This window comes from Staurois parvus, unplaced genomic scaffold (assembly GCF_062004578.1).
Source record: "Staurois parvus isolate SC_StPar_1 unplaced genomic scaffold, SC_StPar_1.0 ptg000572l, whole genome shotgun sequence".
Lineage (NCBI taxonomy): Eukaryota > Metazoa > Chordata > Amphibia > Anura > Ranidae > Staurois > Staurois parvus.
The window spans coordinates 1818947-1837309 of record NW_028318368.1 but is presented as its reverse complement, the minus strand read 5'-3'; the positions used below and the strand labels follow the sequence as shown (position 1 = coordinate 1837309).

General features: G+C 39.8%; 1 protein-coding gene across 2 annotated transcripts in view; it reads left to right on the top strand.

Annotated features, from left to right (window-relative positions):
• LOC149450529 (bifunctional heparan sulfate N-deacetylase/N-sulfotransferase 3-like) overlaps window positions 1-18363 on the top strand; it is a 347552-nt gene that overhangs the window by 34513 nt on the left and 294676 nt on the right. The window lies entirely within an intron of this gene.

Here is an 18363-nt window from a genome sequence, read left to right as displayed (position 1 = left end):
TTCCATATTACCCCTTTGCAGCAGTTTCTTCCTCAAGCTGACCTTTCAGTCCTTTAATTGTTATCTTGTCTGCCGCAAAATCACCCATGTTTGGCTTTTTTTTTTTAATCAACTGTACAATTTTTTTTCAGTTCAACACTGGATAAATACTTTTTACTTGACTGCATCAATAAGACAGATCTCTTTATTGATCTTCTTTACAACTGTTGTATGTGTTAATTATTATTTTCAATTCTCTTTCATTTGGTTCCTTTAGCAAGTGTCCACCGTTTCCATTATGCTATCAATACCTTTTCTGCCACATTGTCACAAGAGTCCAAGGATACAGTTGAGGCCAAATTGAAAAGCTATGAACTAAGCTATGAATAAGGTCTGTTTTTTCGACTGAGATGTGTTAGTGTTAACTGTGCCATGGAACATTTTAATGCAATAAAGAAGAGTTTTGTACATTCACCTGTTGCCGACACTCTTTTGAATGTCAAGAGAACACATTGTAACCATCATCACCTATGTTTCTGAGCTGTCAACCTTATCTTGCAAGGAACCCATTTTTTAAATATTTGCATTAGGAGAAAGGTGATGTTTAGGACTAGGACTTTTTTCTTTTTTTAAGGTAGTAACCAGACTGCATTACTGTCTTTGCCAGGGTTTACTTTAACAGGGTGGAAATGGCCTTTTCGCCAAAACATACATATAGAAAATAGAGATAAACAGAGTATAGAACCTTCAGTCTCTCACTTTAGACCTGTCTGACCTTATTTTTTAATGAAAGATATATCCAAAAATAAATGGGAGCTATGGCAAATGGGAAGGGGGTGGGGTAAAAAGATGGTACTTTGGCACACTCACAGCTATACCACACAACAAGTGTCAAACCAAAGCTTCCTTGTGGAAGGGCTTCCAGCCTGTGCTCTGCCCTCCCCCCCAGCTATGCCTACAGTACAAGAGAAACCACCACCAGGAAATGCAGCAATTAGTTTTTTGCAGAACATCCACAGAGTAGTTTGATTGGGGATATTGCCTCTCAATTCCTGTTCTGGTGAAAATCCAAAATTTACTTTTTTCCCCAACAGAATTGGTGACAATTGTCATTAGGTTTAAAATTAGGGTCAGTCTTTCCAGTATGACACAGATAGACTGTACTAAGTTATACTAATTAATAAATAGATAATTTAATCATATGATTGCAACAACTATCTGAACTGAAACGTGTCAGAGTTAGTTACATCTTATATAGCATATTTATTAATATATTTGGTCCAAAATACATCAATGTGCTAATATTAGGGCTATATTTATGCCGACTCTACATCTCTTTGTATTTACATTGTTTTTGTGAGTTAATCATCCCATAAGGCCAAGTTAAGAACAATAACTTATTTTTTGTTGTTAATAAAAAAAAAATTGATTTGTTAAATCCACTACAGGCATCACCACTATGGACTTTGGAAGACAGGTTCTAGTTAGCATAGCAGAGTTTGATGACATGGGCACCTGGGAAAAAAATATTTACTACCTTATATACAGTGCTCAGCATAAATGAGTACACCCCAACAGATCTGTCAGAAAACCTTTACTTTCCTTTCAGGATCAACATTTTCTATGGGACTGCACACCAGTGCACAAAGCAAGGTCCATAAAGACATGGATGATTGAGTTTGGGGTGCAGCAACTTGACTGGCCTGTACAGAGTTCTGACCTCAGCCCGACAGAACACCTTTGGGATGAATTAGAGTGGAGACTGCGAGCCAGGCCTTCTCATCCGACATCAGTGCCTGACCTCACAAATGCGCTTCTGGAAGAATGGTCAAACATTCCCATAGACACACTCCTAAATATTGCGGACAGCTTTCCCAGAAGAGTTGAAGCTGTTATACAGTTGTGTCCAAAATTATTCAACCCCCAATGCTGTAAAGGGGTTTAGGGACTATAGTGTACATTTGGAATTGTATTCAGAATCAAATCCTACAAGGACGTTGTAACTACCCAAATGCAACTAAAATGACATCAATTGTTTATGTAATACAGTAGTAAATGGTTCTTATGTGGTTTCTTCATTGCCACAATTATTCAACCCCTTAAAGACTACCACTCTGAAGAACAGAGGTTCATACAGGTGCTTTCCATCAGGTATTGAAAACACCTGTGGATGTCACCGAGCAGCAATCAAGCATAATAAGCACCAATTAGGCAGCTTTAAAATGACTGTGATACTCAGCTCCTTCTAGACATTTACTGGTGTGGTTACAAACATGGTGAAGGCAAGAGAATGGTCCAGGAAGACAAGAGAAGAGGTGATTTCTCTTCACAGGAAGGGCAATGGCTATAAGAAGATTGCAAAGATGTTAAACATACCAAGAGACACCTTAGGAAGCATCATTCGCAAATTCAAGGCAAAGGGCACTGTTGAAACGCTACCTGGTCGTGGCAGAAAGAAGATGCTGACTTCGACTGCTGTGCGCTACCTGAAGCGTAGAGTGGAGAGAAGTCCCCGTGTGACTGCTGAGGAACTGAGAAAAGATTTGTCAGATGTGGGTACAGAAGTTTCAGCCCAGACAATAAGACGCACACTGCGTAATGAAGGCCTCCGTGCCAGAACTCCCAGGCGTACACCCTTGCTGTCTCCAAAGAATAAGAAGAGTCGACTGCAGTATGCCAAAAGCCATGTGGACAAACCACAAAAGTTGTGGGATAGTGTTCTGTGGACTGATGAAACAAAATTAGAACTGTTTGGGCCCATGGATCAACGCTATGTTTGGAGGAGGAAGAACAAGGCCTATGATGAAAAGAACACCTTGCCTACTGTGAAGCATGGTGGAGGGTCAATCATGCTTTGGGGCTGTTTTGCTTCTGCAGGTACAGGGAAGCTTCAGCGTGTGCAAGGTACCATGAATTCTCTTCAGTACCAGGAGATATTGGATGGAAACGTGATGCAGTCCGTCACACACCTGAGGCTTGGGAGACGTTGGACCTTTCAACAGGACAATGATCCCAAGCATACCTCCAAGTCCACTAGAGCATGGTTGCAGAGGAAAGGCTGGAACATTTTGGAGTGGCCATCGCAGTCACCAGACTTAAATCCGATTGAGAACCTCTGGTGGGACTTAAAGAAAGCAGTTGCAGTGCGCAAGCCTAAGAATGTGACTGAACTGGAGGCCTTTGCCCATGAAGAATGGGCGAAGATACCCGTAGATCGCTGCAAGACACTTGTGTCAAGCTATGCTTCACGTTTAAAAGCTGTTATAACTGTAAAAGGATGCTGTACTAAGTACTAAGATTGAATGTCACTTGGGGGTTGAATAAAACTGATAATGCTGTGAGCACAGAAAAGACATTTGTGGTTATTTCATTATAACTGTTATGTTATATTTGTCTGACCTACAAGTGCCTCTTTAATGTAAATGTAAGCAAGATGACTGAATGATCAAAAGCAATGTCAAACTGGCCAAAACACTCAATTTCAGTGGGGGTTGAATAATTTTGGACACAACTGTAGCTGCAAAGGGTGGGCCAACTCAATATTGAACGGACTAAGACTGCAATGCCAGAAAATCTTTACTTTTATTTCAGAATCAACATTGTCTATGGGACACTATACAAAAAAATACTTCCTCAAATGTGGGCCATTGATTGCAAACCAGATTTGTTAACTTGCACATACAAAAAAGTATTTTTCCTAGCAAATTCATTCAAGACCATGTTGCAAAAATGAATGCACCCCAATAAAAGTCTTACTAGCAAAGCTAAATTTTAGACAACAAACTTCCAATTAACAAAAATTCAACTACAGGGGATTCTAATTATTCATTAAGAAGATGTCCAGCAGAGAGATGATTATAAAAGTGTGTTACATAAAATGAAAACCCCTTCCCATTTCATACTGTCAGCAATGGCACCACATGGAAGAGAAATGTCACAAGGCCTGATAAAGAAAATAATTTCTTTACACAAGAAAGGTGAAGACTACAAAAAGGCCAGCAAAGCTTTACTTATCAGTCAGAATACTGTTGCAAAAGTGATACAAAAATTTAACAAAGATTGAACTACAACCATTTCACAGAGATGTCCAGGCCGTCCATGGAAGTTAACACCACGACAGGAGCATCTTCTGATGAGAAGGGTTGAAGTGCAAGTTCACTGCAGATTACTAAAAATGTAGAAAGCCAAACTGGGGTGACACATGACACAATACAGTGTACACAGCAGAGGAATGGCATGCATGGGTATCGTCCATGAAGAAAGCCTCTCCTAAAGCCCACGCACAAAAAGCTCACCTAGAATTTGCCAGAGCCCATGCTGAAAAAGAAGACTACTGGGACTCTGCACTCTGGAGTGATGAGACCAAGATAAATGTTTTTGGAACTGATGGCTTCAAAACTGTATGGCATCACAAAAGTGAGGAGTATAAAGAAAAATGCATGCTGCCTACAGTGAAACATGGGGGTGGCAGTGTCCTTCTGTGGAGCTGCATGAGTGCTGCTGGCAAAGCTACATTTCATTGATGGTATCATGAATTCACAGATGTAATGCTCTATATTGAAAGAGAAGATGCTACCATCACTCCATACCCTTGGTCGTCTTGCACTTTTCCAACATGCCAATGGTTCAAAACACACATCTAAGGCCACTGTTGCATTTATGAAGAAGAACAGGATGAAAGTGATTCAGTGGCCAAGTATGTCTCCTGATCTGAAACCAATCGAACACCTATGGAATATTCTGAAGAGAAAAGTTGAGCATCACTGGCCATCCAGCATCCAGGCTCTAAAAGAGGTCGATCTTGGACAATGGAAATAGATAGATGTTGCAATATGTCGTCAACTTGTTCATTCCATGCCTAGAAGACTTGGTGCTGTCCTTACAAATCATGGAGGTCATACAAAATACTAGATGTAGTAGTTTTGTTGTGAGGTGTATTCATTTTTTCATCAACTAATTTGAGTAAAACTGAAGATTTTGTAATGTAAGTTATATTATTAACCTTACTTTCATGTAATGAGCTAAACAAATGTTCTACAAATGTTCAGTTTTGTCAAAATTTTGGAAATTGTTCTTTTGTTTATTGAGATATTGATTAAAATCTTACTTTTCTAAAGGGGTGTACTCATTTATGCCGAGCACTGTAAATAGGAGCACATTTCTTTAGAAAAAAAAGTGACGGGATCACTTTAAATTACAAATAAATAACACATACACATTTGAGAACTGAAAGTTTTATGTGGGAAATTATCACATTATAAAACATGGAGTTAATATTATTCTAGACCTGAAGGGTTTGGTATGGATGGGAGCGGGGACCCCAAGCCGTTTTTGTTTTTTTGTTTTTTTTAATTTTTGGGCAATGCCAACAATTCTTTTAACATTTAGCTGTCAGCGGGGAAACTCACTGACAGCTGAAAAATGAATGAATGTTTCACTACTAAAATACTGCATGACTTAATAATATAGCTCGTGTGGTATTTTAGTAACTGAGCAGTATCTTACTGCATACTCAGATGTGGTAAGATACTGGAGAGTAGTGATGGGCTTAACACCCCCCTGTTTGGTTCGTGGTCGAACATTGGAACTGATCAAACGTTAGCCCACGAACTTCGAACAGAGATAAATTACTGAGCAATATCTTACTGCATCTTAGTATGCAGTAAGATACTGCTCAGTTACTAAAATACCACATAAGTTATATTAAGTCATGAGGTATTTTAGTAGTGAAACATTTGTTGATGTTTCAGCTGTCAATGGGGTTCCCTGTTGACAGCTGAATGTCAAAAGAATTGTCAGCATTGCCCAAAAATTAAAAAAAAAAATTAAAAAATGACATGGGGTTCCCCCTCCCATCCATACCAACCCATCGGGTCTGTTATGGATTTTGAGAGGAACCCCCCAATGCCATAATTAAAAAAAAATGGAGTGGGAGTCCCCCCAAAATCCATACCAGACCATTATCCGAGCATGCAGCCTGGCAGGGCAGGAAAGGGGACGACAAGCAAGTGCCCCTCCCGAACCTTACCAGGCTACATGCCCTCAACATGGGAGGGTGCTTTGGGGCAGGGTGGGCCTCTTCCCCACAACTGTGGCCAGGGGTTGGGGTGGTCTGTGGGTGGGGGGGCTTAACAAAATCTGGAAGCCCCTTTTTATCTGAAGAACCCCAGATCCTGGTCTCCCCCCTATGTGAATGAGTATGCGGTACATGGTATCGCAGTACTTTATTAAAAATAGTCCTTTATTAAAAATAAAAATAAAAAAAATTTCCCCCAAAGTAGATCCAACATCAATCATGATGCCCGTCGCCACTGCCAACCCGAAAAAAAATCCACTCCGCCCTCGATGCTGGCTCCAGCCTTCTGACAGCTGCGCCACAATGGCATTTCTTAAATAGGGTAATGATGTCACAAGGGGGCAGGATCGCCCCCGCCCCCTTGTGCCAGCATCATGTCCTGTGATTGGCCAAAGCATTGCACCTGACCTGTGATTGGCCAATCACAATGCACTGTCAAGGCGCAGTGCATTGTTGGGTGCGGTGGGCAAACAGCCCACCACATGCCCGTACTTTTCATGTGTTCATTGAACACACAAATGGCCCATGTTCGCATCCAAGTTACGTTCGACTCCAACATGCAGCCCATCATTACTGGAGAGTGCAAAATCTGGTTTAGCAGTGCATGGTAGTCAATCAGCTTCTAAAGTCAGCTTTGTTTAATTAAGTTTTGACAAACAAAATCCTGGAAGCTTATTGGTTTCTATGCAGAGCTACACCAGATTTTGCACTCTCCTGTTTTAGTAAATCAACCCCCATGTGACTCAAAAAATCACCATTTATCTTCCCTGACTGGGCCAAATCCTCTTTCATATGTGTCTCTCGCTCTCCCCCTCCCAGACACTGCAACTCACAGTGGGGATTTTAAGCAGCACAGTCAGTTTTGCCAATCCAGAGAGTAGTGGGTGTGCTAGGTGAGGCCAGCTGCTGACTGACATGCTACAGGTCTGTGAATCCACAGTAGCACTACTGAGAGCCATGCCCTCTGCAACATTGTCTCATTGCATTGTAGTGCAAGCAGATACAACCTACATAGGGACAGCCCTTTTTAATGGGTGGTCAGAGCTTGACTTCAAGTATTATTGTTTGGCAGTGGACTGACAAATACAACTCAGTTTTACAAACACTGGATGCTACTCTGCATTGCCAGTTACTGGCCGTCCCATTGCTACGTGCACCAAGGTCTCACCTGAGTAAAATCTTGCTCCTGTATTCACTGTACATATAATTGAGCAGTCCATATAATTTCTTTTCTTTCTGTAATCGTATTCATAGCTTTACTTCATTGACATCAGACTTCACAAGCTTTGTGAGTTGGCTTCCGTATCCTGAAGATTATTATTAAGTGGAATCCCATAGCTCTAGGTTAAACATGTTTATTGTGGGTAATATTTTCCTCATGTGTTCTCCTGACAGATAGTTGATCATTTCTGCCATTCCAAGAATCATTTTTCAAGTACATTGTCTTTCATCCTATGAACTTGTCTTGAACTGAATAGTGCTTGATGTATGTTCACTTCGATGAGTGGCAACTGATGAGTTTTTTAATTTTCTTTCTTTTTTTTTATACCTCACTAAGCACTTTCAGAGCTCTACTTTTTATCACACTGTATAAATTCACTTTTAGCATTTTTTCATTTATATATCTTCTCATTAACACCTTTATGTCCAGAGGCAAAGAAATCCTAGGTGACAGTTCAAATTCAGCAATTTTATTCTACGCTGGCTTACTGAAAAAAAACTTTCTAAACATATTACATATCAAGGTGTTTTTTTCAAATTTTTTTATCAGGACATGTAGGTCCTTTGTTTTGTAAATTGTTTTATTAAATACCCTCCATGTATTTTTTTTAATATGAGCAGACATGGAAAAATAAATTTGTGTATACCATTAAAGTAACCCTGTTGCTACCAAGGTAATCCACAAGCAGTGCGTACAAAAGTAAAAATGAGTAATACATCTTCACTTGAAAAGCTATGGCCATTGGTATGCAATAGGAATAAGGTTTGGGTTTGCATTTCTTTTGTGCCTTTGAACTTAACAGGTGGCTTAGAGCTTAATAGTGGGGTTTTTGTTATGTACAAGTCCTTTTACTATGAAAGGCTGAGTTCTCAGAAATCATTTGTTAGTGTGCATTGGGGAAGTTTAAGGGGAACTGACAGTGGGGCATTGCTAGGATTGTAAAAGACTTGGGGCACCTTTGGACACCAAAAGTAGAGTAGTAATGCAAACAGTGGGTGTGGCCAAATTTTGTTAACGGTCCAAGGGGCCTGGTTAAATAAAACAAAAGCCTTTTTGAACCCATAAAATATACTTTGATTGCTGTACCCCAAGCAAAAGTCTCACATACATCTCTAAACCTCAGCACATATGATTTTGTGCATACTGAAAATAAACAGAGAGCTAACATGTGAGCTTACCTTAAAGAAGAACTTCGTTAAACCATTCAGGGACTGCTTAGCTACCAGAAACTGTTGAGGCAATGAACACTGGTGAGAAGTATATAATATACAATATAGTGTATTTAGTGCAGCAGTCTGTTAAGCTGGCTATACACAGTTTTTTCAGCCTACTGGCTGAATGAAAAAAAAGATGAACAGATTTATCCATCCACACAAATGAGGTGGATGGAGGAATGCTCATGCTGGGACATTGTATCCTGACAGTGGCACTAGACACTGTCAAAATATACAGGTGATTGCAGCCCCTCTACATTCCACCTCTTACCACTTATCCCCCCCAATCCACCTTTTAGGGTACATCCTCTACCCCCCCAAAGCCCCATTGCCAACACTAATCCTCCCCCTCCACATACCACCTCCCAGCTCAAATGCCTCCCAAGTTTGCTCTCCTAGTACTAATTTATCCCCCCCAAAACCCACCTCCCAACTCAAATCCCTCCCAAATTCCCTCTCCTAGCACCAATCTTCTACCTCTCAAATCCCACCTCCCATCACAAATCTTCCCCAGTTCCCTCTGCTAGCACAATCCTCTCCCCCACCAAAGTCCACTTCTCCAGCAAAAATCCTCTTCCCTCCAAATCCCTCTCTCAGTATTGAACCTCTGACCCTCTTTCCCAGCACAAATCCTCTCCTCTCAGCAGCATTCTTATCCTCCCCCACCACCACCACAAATCCTATCCCCAGGGGAGAAACTCCACCAATGTTTTTTTTAGGACTTAATCCTCTCCCTGCCCAAATCTAACCTACCAGCACAGATAATATTCATCCAAATTCCCTCTACTTACACAAACCCTCTCACCACCCTAAATCCCCCTCCCAAAAACAAGTCCTTCCCTTCCTTTCCTTCCCCCAAATCTCACTTCCTAGCACAAATAATATTCCCCCAAATTACCCTCTTATCACAAAAATCCTCCCCCTAGCACAACCACTCGAACACTAATCTTTTTACCCCCCCCCCAGTACTAATTCTTTCCCTTCCAAATACACCCTCCTACCCCCTAAATTCTACTTCCCCAGCACAAATCATTGCACACAACTATAGCCTCATAGACTTGCTTTATGCATGTTCAGTAGTGGTAACGCTTGCAGAATGCAACATGCTGTTTAATTTTTCCCTCAGCAATGTATGTATGCAGTTGTGTGTGGCTGCATGTCAGTGTACAGGTGGGCGGTCAAGGGGCAGTAAACTGCCTGGATTTACCAACCCATGGCCGTTCATGTGAATGAGGCCCTAGCACTAATCCTCTCACCCCAAAAAATCCTCCAGCTTAGCACTATTTCTCTCAGCCCCCCAAATCCTCTGGGACAGCGGTAATATCATTGTTCAAATGTTGGTGAGTCCGCTGGCAGCAAGCATCATGATTAATGATGGATTTACAGCAAGGGATATTTCTTGTACCTGGGGGTCCCATGTACTATGTACAAGGATGCAACATATTCCTTCTACAGGGATGGGAGGGGGTCCTGGGAATTTCGGGCTCTGGTTTTCAAGTGCATTCTGTTTTGAGCTTTTATTAACTTTAAGGCAATGCAGTGTAGTACTGTGAAAAAAAAAAAGAAAATCTCACAAACTATACTATGGAACTTGTTTGCCTCTGGCCAATTTGTACAAAGTTGACGGTGTTGTTTTTTTTAAACAGTAAGCATTCCAAAAGCTTTGAGATCTGTTGTGGCTTCTACTTCCACTGGTCAGTTCAGGCGAAAACTAAAAAATCCTTTTTTTAGTGGAGTTAAATCCAATTTGGGTGCTAATATATGTAGCTAGAGTTAAATGGAAAAGTTAAAGAAAACAAATATACATTCCAAATTGTGTGATGCCTGAATACATTGTCACTGATGCTCTGTAAAAATCATACTATTCTCTAACACCACATATAGCTTGATAATGTACAGGATTGGTGTTTTTCCCATGATGTCCTCAAGGTCACTTTAAAAGAAAGATCATTACCCCATTGTATGGTGTTTTAATATTTTTTGCATTGGTTCATGGCCCCTATTAGAGTATACAACCCCTCATACCCATTTTTTGAAAATATCTTGCCTTCAATCTTTAAAAATGGGCAGAATGAAGTATGATGATTCATTTCCCCCACCCTATAGTTTTCACTGGGGTTCACATTTAAGTTTGTGTTTTTTGGACTTCACGCAAATTTGGATAAACCCACCGAACCGGGACACATTCACTCATCCCTAATATTGAACATTTCCAAGTGTATTTGATAACTTGTCCTCCACTAGACTCTCTGGTCCCTCCTGTTGGTTGCTATATCACTGCCAGAGAAGAGTAGTGATATAGCAGCCAGCAGGAGAAAATATATGTTCGCTTTAACGTGTACAGCATCAGTTTAATGCAGACCTAAGCAACCTTATCTTTTGCCTGAGGCAAAATTTGCTGTGAAAAAAATTATACTATTATTGATACCAGTTGGAAATTCTATAGCTGTTCCTTTGTCTATATGGAACAATACTTTGTGATGCAAGTCCCTCCTCCTGATGACACCATCAGGGGCGGAGTGACCATTTGGAAACTCAGGCACTGCCCGAAGGCCCAGGGTCAGTAGGGGCCCCATGAGATGCCCCTGGTACCTTTTTCATAGGCTTTTTTGAGTTTGGGCAAGGACACAGGGACCCCATGATTCCCTATTGCCCGGGGGCCCCATGAGTTGTCAGTCCGCCCCTGGACACCATTAATATATAATCTAGTAATTAAAACATTAACTGGCGGGGTTTGCCTATCAAATTGCTGATAGGCTTCTGTTAGGATAAAAGATTAGAGTGTCCCCTAAGCAATGTCCTATGTGTAGAAGTGTTCTACTGATTCTAATTTAGAATTAAATGCTAAACGTTTTTTATTATGATTTGCTTTGTCACAATAAATTTAATTCCAATGAGTTCCTGTTAGATAGATAAAATAAGCATTTATATATGAGTCCACTTTAAAGTGGGCCTACTTTTATATAACAAATTTTGATTCACAGGCTAACTCATTCTGCTGTCAATAAAAAGATAGCAGCTGTTTGCGGACAGTGAAGTGCACATTTTGGACAGACAGCACATGTGGTTCCCAAGAGGCCATCTACCATCGACGTCAAACTATAACAGCCAGACCTGAACAGGGTTGGGCCTTCAACACCATCTGTCTTTCACATTTTAACATCTCTACCCCTACAATTTGAGAACACTCCACACATATAACAGTTTAACTCAAGAGAATAACACATATTCAGACTTCATGATACCACAGATGTAAATATTTAACTGGAACAGGGTGATTACACAACCTTTGCACTTTCCATCCTGTTCTTGAACAACCAACATCTGCACATTCATTAGTGAATGGATCAAGGTGTCTGTGCTACCTCTGTGGATATAAATGCTAGGGTATTCTTCAGACATTCATTGAAAATTGGAGGCATTTTCAATATTACAGAATAAGTCAAGTTGTATGTGACTAATTACTACTAGTTGAAGACCAGCAAAGTTTAGCACATGGAATGTGGACTCCCAGAGAGTGGCCAGCCATTGCTGTTATTTTCACTTTTGCATCCTCGTCCCAGCCCTGTGCAAGGTATTGAGCAGTCAGTCATTACCTGTGCCTTACACAGAGCTGACATCAAACTTGAAAGTGACAAAAGTGGCTATCTGGATTCTAGAGGGACCCGAAACTGCAGACCTAAGGTATTTTATTGGAATTAAAAAAAAAGATTGAAAGATTATACTAAAACATATTGAACAGTACTAAATACACGAGGGATAGTAACTTAAGAAGCCAATTAATAAATCAAATTAGGAAATTAACATAACCCAACCCATTCAATCCGTAACTGCTAGCTATACTCAATACCTCAAAACTTAAAAAAAAACCCTAAACCGGCAAACATTCCCTGTCTCTAAGCAACCATAATTAGTTAACCATAAAGATCATATGATCTGGAACCACACAAAGAATTCTTGATCACTTTCACAGTACCTGAGGCTGCTAACAGCAGTCTGGTTTAACAGGGGAGTGGAACAGTACTGAAGTGCTTAGCTGCAGTGTCACAAGATTGTTAATTAACCAATTTTCCAGTACTGAGAACTTGTTGGGAGGACTTTTATCTAAGGCCTGGTTATCACTAGTGCAGGCCATGTGGCCCATGTTTGCGTGGGCACAGCAGCCCTTTCATTAGAATTGGCTGCTGTGCCCGTGTTTCACACTAGAAAAAGGTGCATGCACCTTTTCAAAAACACATCCTGAGGTTCCCACACCAGCAATCTTGATGCTGGCTGAGATGCGTGGGGGTACCATTCAGAATGAATGGCAGCCTTGCATGTCTCGTAACAGCAGCATGATTTAGTTGCGGATGGTTGCTGGTACTGGAACAGATTCCCCCTCCGGCAACCAGCCCACAGCTTGTGGACTAGTGTGAACCAAGCCTAAGGGTTGGGGTGTATTAAACATTTCATAGCATTTCTTTAGTCATCTCTCTCCTATTATTAGTTTTTTTTGCTTTGTTTTTATGAAACATTTTGATTATTTCAGTTAAATGATGGCCTAAACTGTATGCAGCCTTCTACATGCTGTAAATTTAAAAAAAAAAAAAAGGTAGCTTCAAGATTTGTGGTTTGTGTACTTACTGTAGATGTCTTTATCTTCATCTTTTATCTGTAAAAATATAGGGACAAGCATATGGCAGAGAGACTTGTGGAGAGAACACTTTGTCATTTATGAAGTAATGGAGTTCCTGTGCACATGGTACCATACACAGATGGATAACAGACCAGGCACACATAAACAAAGTGCATGGCCAAATGTTCTTCACAAATGCACTACTCTTTCATTTTTCTTTTTTCCCTCAATATTTGAAAAGATGAAAGGATTTATATGGCCATGTGTTTAATCTTCCACACTATTCTATAGAAAAACTATCGCAATAATGCATGTCAAGGATTCTTGGAAATCTATGTTTAGGAACTGTATGGCCGTGAGATGCCCTGTTCTCTGATTCAGGAATTGGGAATGTTATAAAAGTTGCTTAAAGAATATGCAAAGCTAACATTTCATATTCCTGATATGTGCCTGCTGTACCATGTACTTGCATGAAAACAAATTCTGTTCTCTTATATTGCTTCCTTTGTGTGAATTCCTTGGTATTCCTGCCAGTCCCCCTGCTGTTCTATTAAAAACTGACCACACCAAGCAGAAGACACTATGGTCAGTTCTCTAACTGTGCTCTCCTCCAATAGTCAGACTTTTCCTGACACACCCCTTGCACAGCCATTCACTAGGAAGATTAGTGAACTGCTGTTTCTCTCCCAGCTCTTATGCAGCTGAGAACAGATAGTTTGTGATCACATAAAAAAAGGAGAAATTGTTTATATATATATATATATATATATATGTTTATTTTTTTTTATATCTATACACAAATATTTTGCCTTTAATTTATATTGTAAACCGAATGGGTTGTTTTACAAGGTGAGGGTTTACATATACTTTAAGGAGGCCACCTACATGATGTGCACAGGAAGTGTGCAGTTGCTTTAACTAGTAGAACTGGTTTTGGACCTGGAGGACCTCAACAACAGTGTGAGCAGTAGAGAATTTGCTGTCATGCAAACCAACCAAATTACAGGAGGCCTTTTTCTTTTCCCACCATGGGCAGGCAATCTGTCCCAGCTAGGTGACCCAAACGGGGAGTCTGAGGCTGATTGACTATAGAAATTGAGAATGTTGCCACAAAATAAAATGGGTTCACTTCAATCATCCAATTGTGCAGATGAAATAATTATTTGCTTTTCACATGATTGAATAATTAAATTGAATCTCTGCTACTTTTTGTGTGAACATTTTCAATTTAGCTAAAACAGTTTGAGGATTTTAGCAGTATTAGAGCATTTTGCTTCACAAGTGAAACTTTGTGCCCCGTAGAGATCTGCACCAAATAAAGGGACTAGATCAGCTTCCCTGTCACTATGTTGGACATTCTGAGTTCTCTGTGTTACATCTGATTGTGTTTCTTTCCTGGTCAATACAGAAGCAGTACAGCTTGTTTTTACCAAGTGTTCTGGCAGGGAAAAGATACAGGATACCAGTTTGACCGAACCTGATCATACCATTAATGTTGATCAGAAACCCTTTGCAAACACTAGTACTCAGCACAAGATGAGTTGTACTGTATTACTGTCTGCTACTAATGCAATTTACAAATTTCACAATGCCTTAGTAAAATTCACAGCTAGTATTCCTAACTAAAACACATTTTCTGGCTTGATTATGTATAGTGAATAGCAAATTAGCAAATTTGGCATATTTGCAAATACCTTTGTTTTCAGCTAATGTTTCCAGTTCCAGTGACAAATATAGATCATTGTTGAATTGCTGAATTATGCATTTTCCAAATATAAAAATTCCAGTTGTTATTGCTTGCATATTATTTTCCCCATATTCAGTTTATATTGGAAAAATGGAGGATGATTTAAAGTGCATAAGCAAAAAACTACTACTAAAAATACATTAAGTAAATTGTACACAAAAATATGGTAACATTTAGTAAGCCGGTAAACTATTTTACCATACCTTAAAGAATATGTTACCCCAACAATTCATATTCCTGTGCCTGCTGTACCATGTACTTGTATGGAAATGTATTCTATTTCCTATGTAGAGTTTCCTTTATTTGAAATCCCTGGTGTTCCAGCCAGTCATTCTGCTTTTCTATTAAAAAAATGACCACACTAGGCATGAGAGCACAGTGTGGTGAGTTTTCTAGCTGTGCTAGTAACTCAGCCTGCTCTCCTCAAGTAGTTAGACTTGTGCAGACAAGTCCCCCCCCTGCACAACCATTCACTAGGAAGACCAGCGTAATGCTGTTTCTTCTCCTCCAACTCTCTAAGCTCCTTATGTAGCTGAGAACAGAGGGTGATCACTTATAAAAAAAATGGAAAAAGGTATTTAGTATGTTTTTTTATATATGTACAATATACACAAATGTTTTGCCTTTCAGTTCTATTTTAAACTGAATGGTTTGTTTTACAAGGTGAGGGTTTACATACACTTTAAGTCATGGGTGCCTTACCTGTGGCCCTCCAACTGTTGTGGAACAATAAGTCCCATGAGGCATTGCAAGGCTGACAAGTTTACAAACATGACTCCCAAAGGCAGAGGCATGATGGGACTTGTAGTTTTGCAACAGCTAAAGGGCCACAGGTTGAGCACCCATGCTTTAACCTCCCTAGCGGTATTCCCGAGTGTAGCTCAGGGTAAAATGTCAGTACCAAAAGCGGTAACCCCGAGCTAGACTCGGGCTTACCATGCGGCGCTGCATAGTGATTCCCTGCAGAGCTTACCTTGTCCTGCGCTCCCGCGATGTGTCCCCTGCAGCGTCCCCGGCCATCTTCTCCGGCCGATGCCGGCATCCGGCTTCTGTGTTCCGGTCCCTGTGACGTCAGGATGTACGGGCGCCGCCGACGACGGGAAATTTGAAAATTTTACAAAAGTTTAATTTTTTTCCAAACAAATTTTACATAGTAAAACATTGCTGTTTCAACTTCACATACATTTTGTCCCTAGCGCTTTGTCCTGTGCTCTGCCTGCATTTTGACTGTTCTTTCTGCCTGGAAACTGAGAAATGTCCATGGCATCCAAAAAGTGTCCCTTTAGGTCAAAAGCGGGTTTAGATCAGCTAGAGAACAGCGATAGTAAAATCAGAACCACTTGCAGAATTGAGTGATAATGATTCATGGGGAAATTCGTCATCAGACACTGAAAACAATTTTGAGACTTTGCTCAGTGATGTGTGAACTTGGCGCTCTATTTCAAATTTCAGTATTTTTGGTTTGATTATATTATTGAATTAAATTTATTATTATTATATTATTATTTTTTATGATTATTTAATAAATTATAATTTATGATTTCGTGTTTCAAATTTTATCATACCCGGGATGTTTAATAGACTCTTGTTCGGACAGATTTCAGTGAGTTATTCCTAAAAATTACAACCTACAATAAAAAAAACTACATATTTCCATGCAAAATAATGGTACCACTTTCAGCACCAAAAATCTGAAATAATCATACCGCTAGGGAAGTTAATTAACCACAGGAATTTGTGTGGTTTCAAGAAAAGATTTTGTACATCATTGTGTATAAGCAAAATGTGAATGTTTGCCTGAAATAGTGATACAAAGAGAAAGCCCATAGCACATAATCACATTTTCACACTCCTAGATGAGTCCACCTTTGCCTATCCATTGGGTTGATTCATTAAAGGGTCAACGGCTGTTCACTCAGCAAAGTATATGTTCACTTAGCTTGATAAATAAAGTGACACTTCACTAAGTCATCCAATCATTACTAAGCTAAGGCATTATTTAAATTGATAATAATCAATCTCAAGTCTTGTAACTGAGCAATCCCAATTAAAAAATACATTTTCATTTTGGAAAATTGCTAGTGGTAGAAAGGACAACCCCCTTCCCCAAGTACACTGATCCTGACCAACTAATCCTTCTTCATATAAGAGGGTGATTATTGCATGCTAGCACTGGAAGCATTCATACTGGGTAAAATGAACTGCCCACACAGGGAGCCTTTAACCACTAATACTTATAAGAAACATGCTTTTGCAATGCAAATCCAGCAACCATTAACTTATTTACTAAAATATTTAGTAAGTTGTGAATTTATCAAAATAGTGATGGTATATAAAATTGATGTGATTTGACTTTAACCACTTGCCCTCCAGAGGATTTACCCCTTACTGACCAGGTCATTTTTTTTGCGATACGGCACTGCATTACTTTAATTGACAATTGTGCAATTGTGCAATGCTGCACTTAAATGAAATTTATGTCCTTTTTTGCCACCTGTGCGTTTTTTATTTTTTGCGCTATACACAGAAAAAAAAAACCAACAATTTTGAATAAAAAACAACATATCTAGTAAAAAATCAAATCCCAGCATAAATTTAGGCCAAAATGTATTCTGCTACATGTGTTTGATAATAAAAAAATCCCAATACACGTAAATTCATTGGTTTACATGAAAGTTATAGTATCTACAAATGGCAGTATATATACTGAAATTTTTATTTATTTATTTAATTACTTGTTTATTTTTGTATACTAGTAATGGCGGCGATCAGCCACTCATAGCGGGACTATGGCGGGCATGCTAACACTGGGGAGGAACTGACTAACTGTCACTGACATCCCCAGTGACACTAGTACAGTTATCAATGCTAATAAAAAGCATTGACATTGTACAAATGACACTGGGCAGGAAGGGGTTAACATCTGGGGCGATCAATGGGTTAACTGTATGCTGTGTGTGCTTTACTATGCAAGCACACTGCTTTGTATGGCTCTGCTATGCAGAGCCATATAAAGCAGAGCAGTAGAGCTGACAGGAGAGAGATATGTATTGTTTACATACCTCTCCCCCCGTTAGTGGTACTTGGCGATCGCCGGATGCCCGCGGGGAATCACTGGCCGGAACCCGGTGATCGACAGCTGAAGCCATCAATGGCAGTGCCCCCTACCTGGAAATGCGAAGCCACATATATGTACGTGATTTTGCACAGCCCTGCCTCCCTGTAGCAGTAGTTCTGCTATAGGGCGATGAGGATGCGGTTAAATAATCATTCTATTTCTGGCTGTTGCTTGAAGGATGGCTTGGCAATTTGCACCAATATAAATATAACAAAGTGTATTTGCTGAGCTAGTCATTTCCATTTTTTACAATTACTGTACAAAGTGGCCATATTACAGTGTAAAACCCTAACCATGTATAAAGCAACTTTGCAGTAAAAGCAAGTACTATCCACATAATAGGCTCCCAAGCTGTCTATTTAAAGGTAAATAAAACCTACTTAAAACAGACT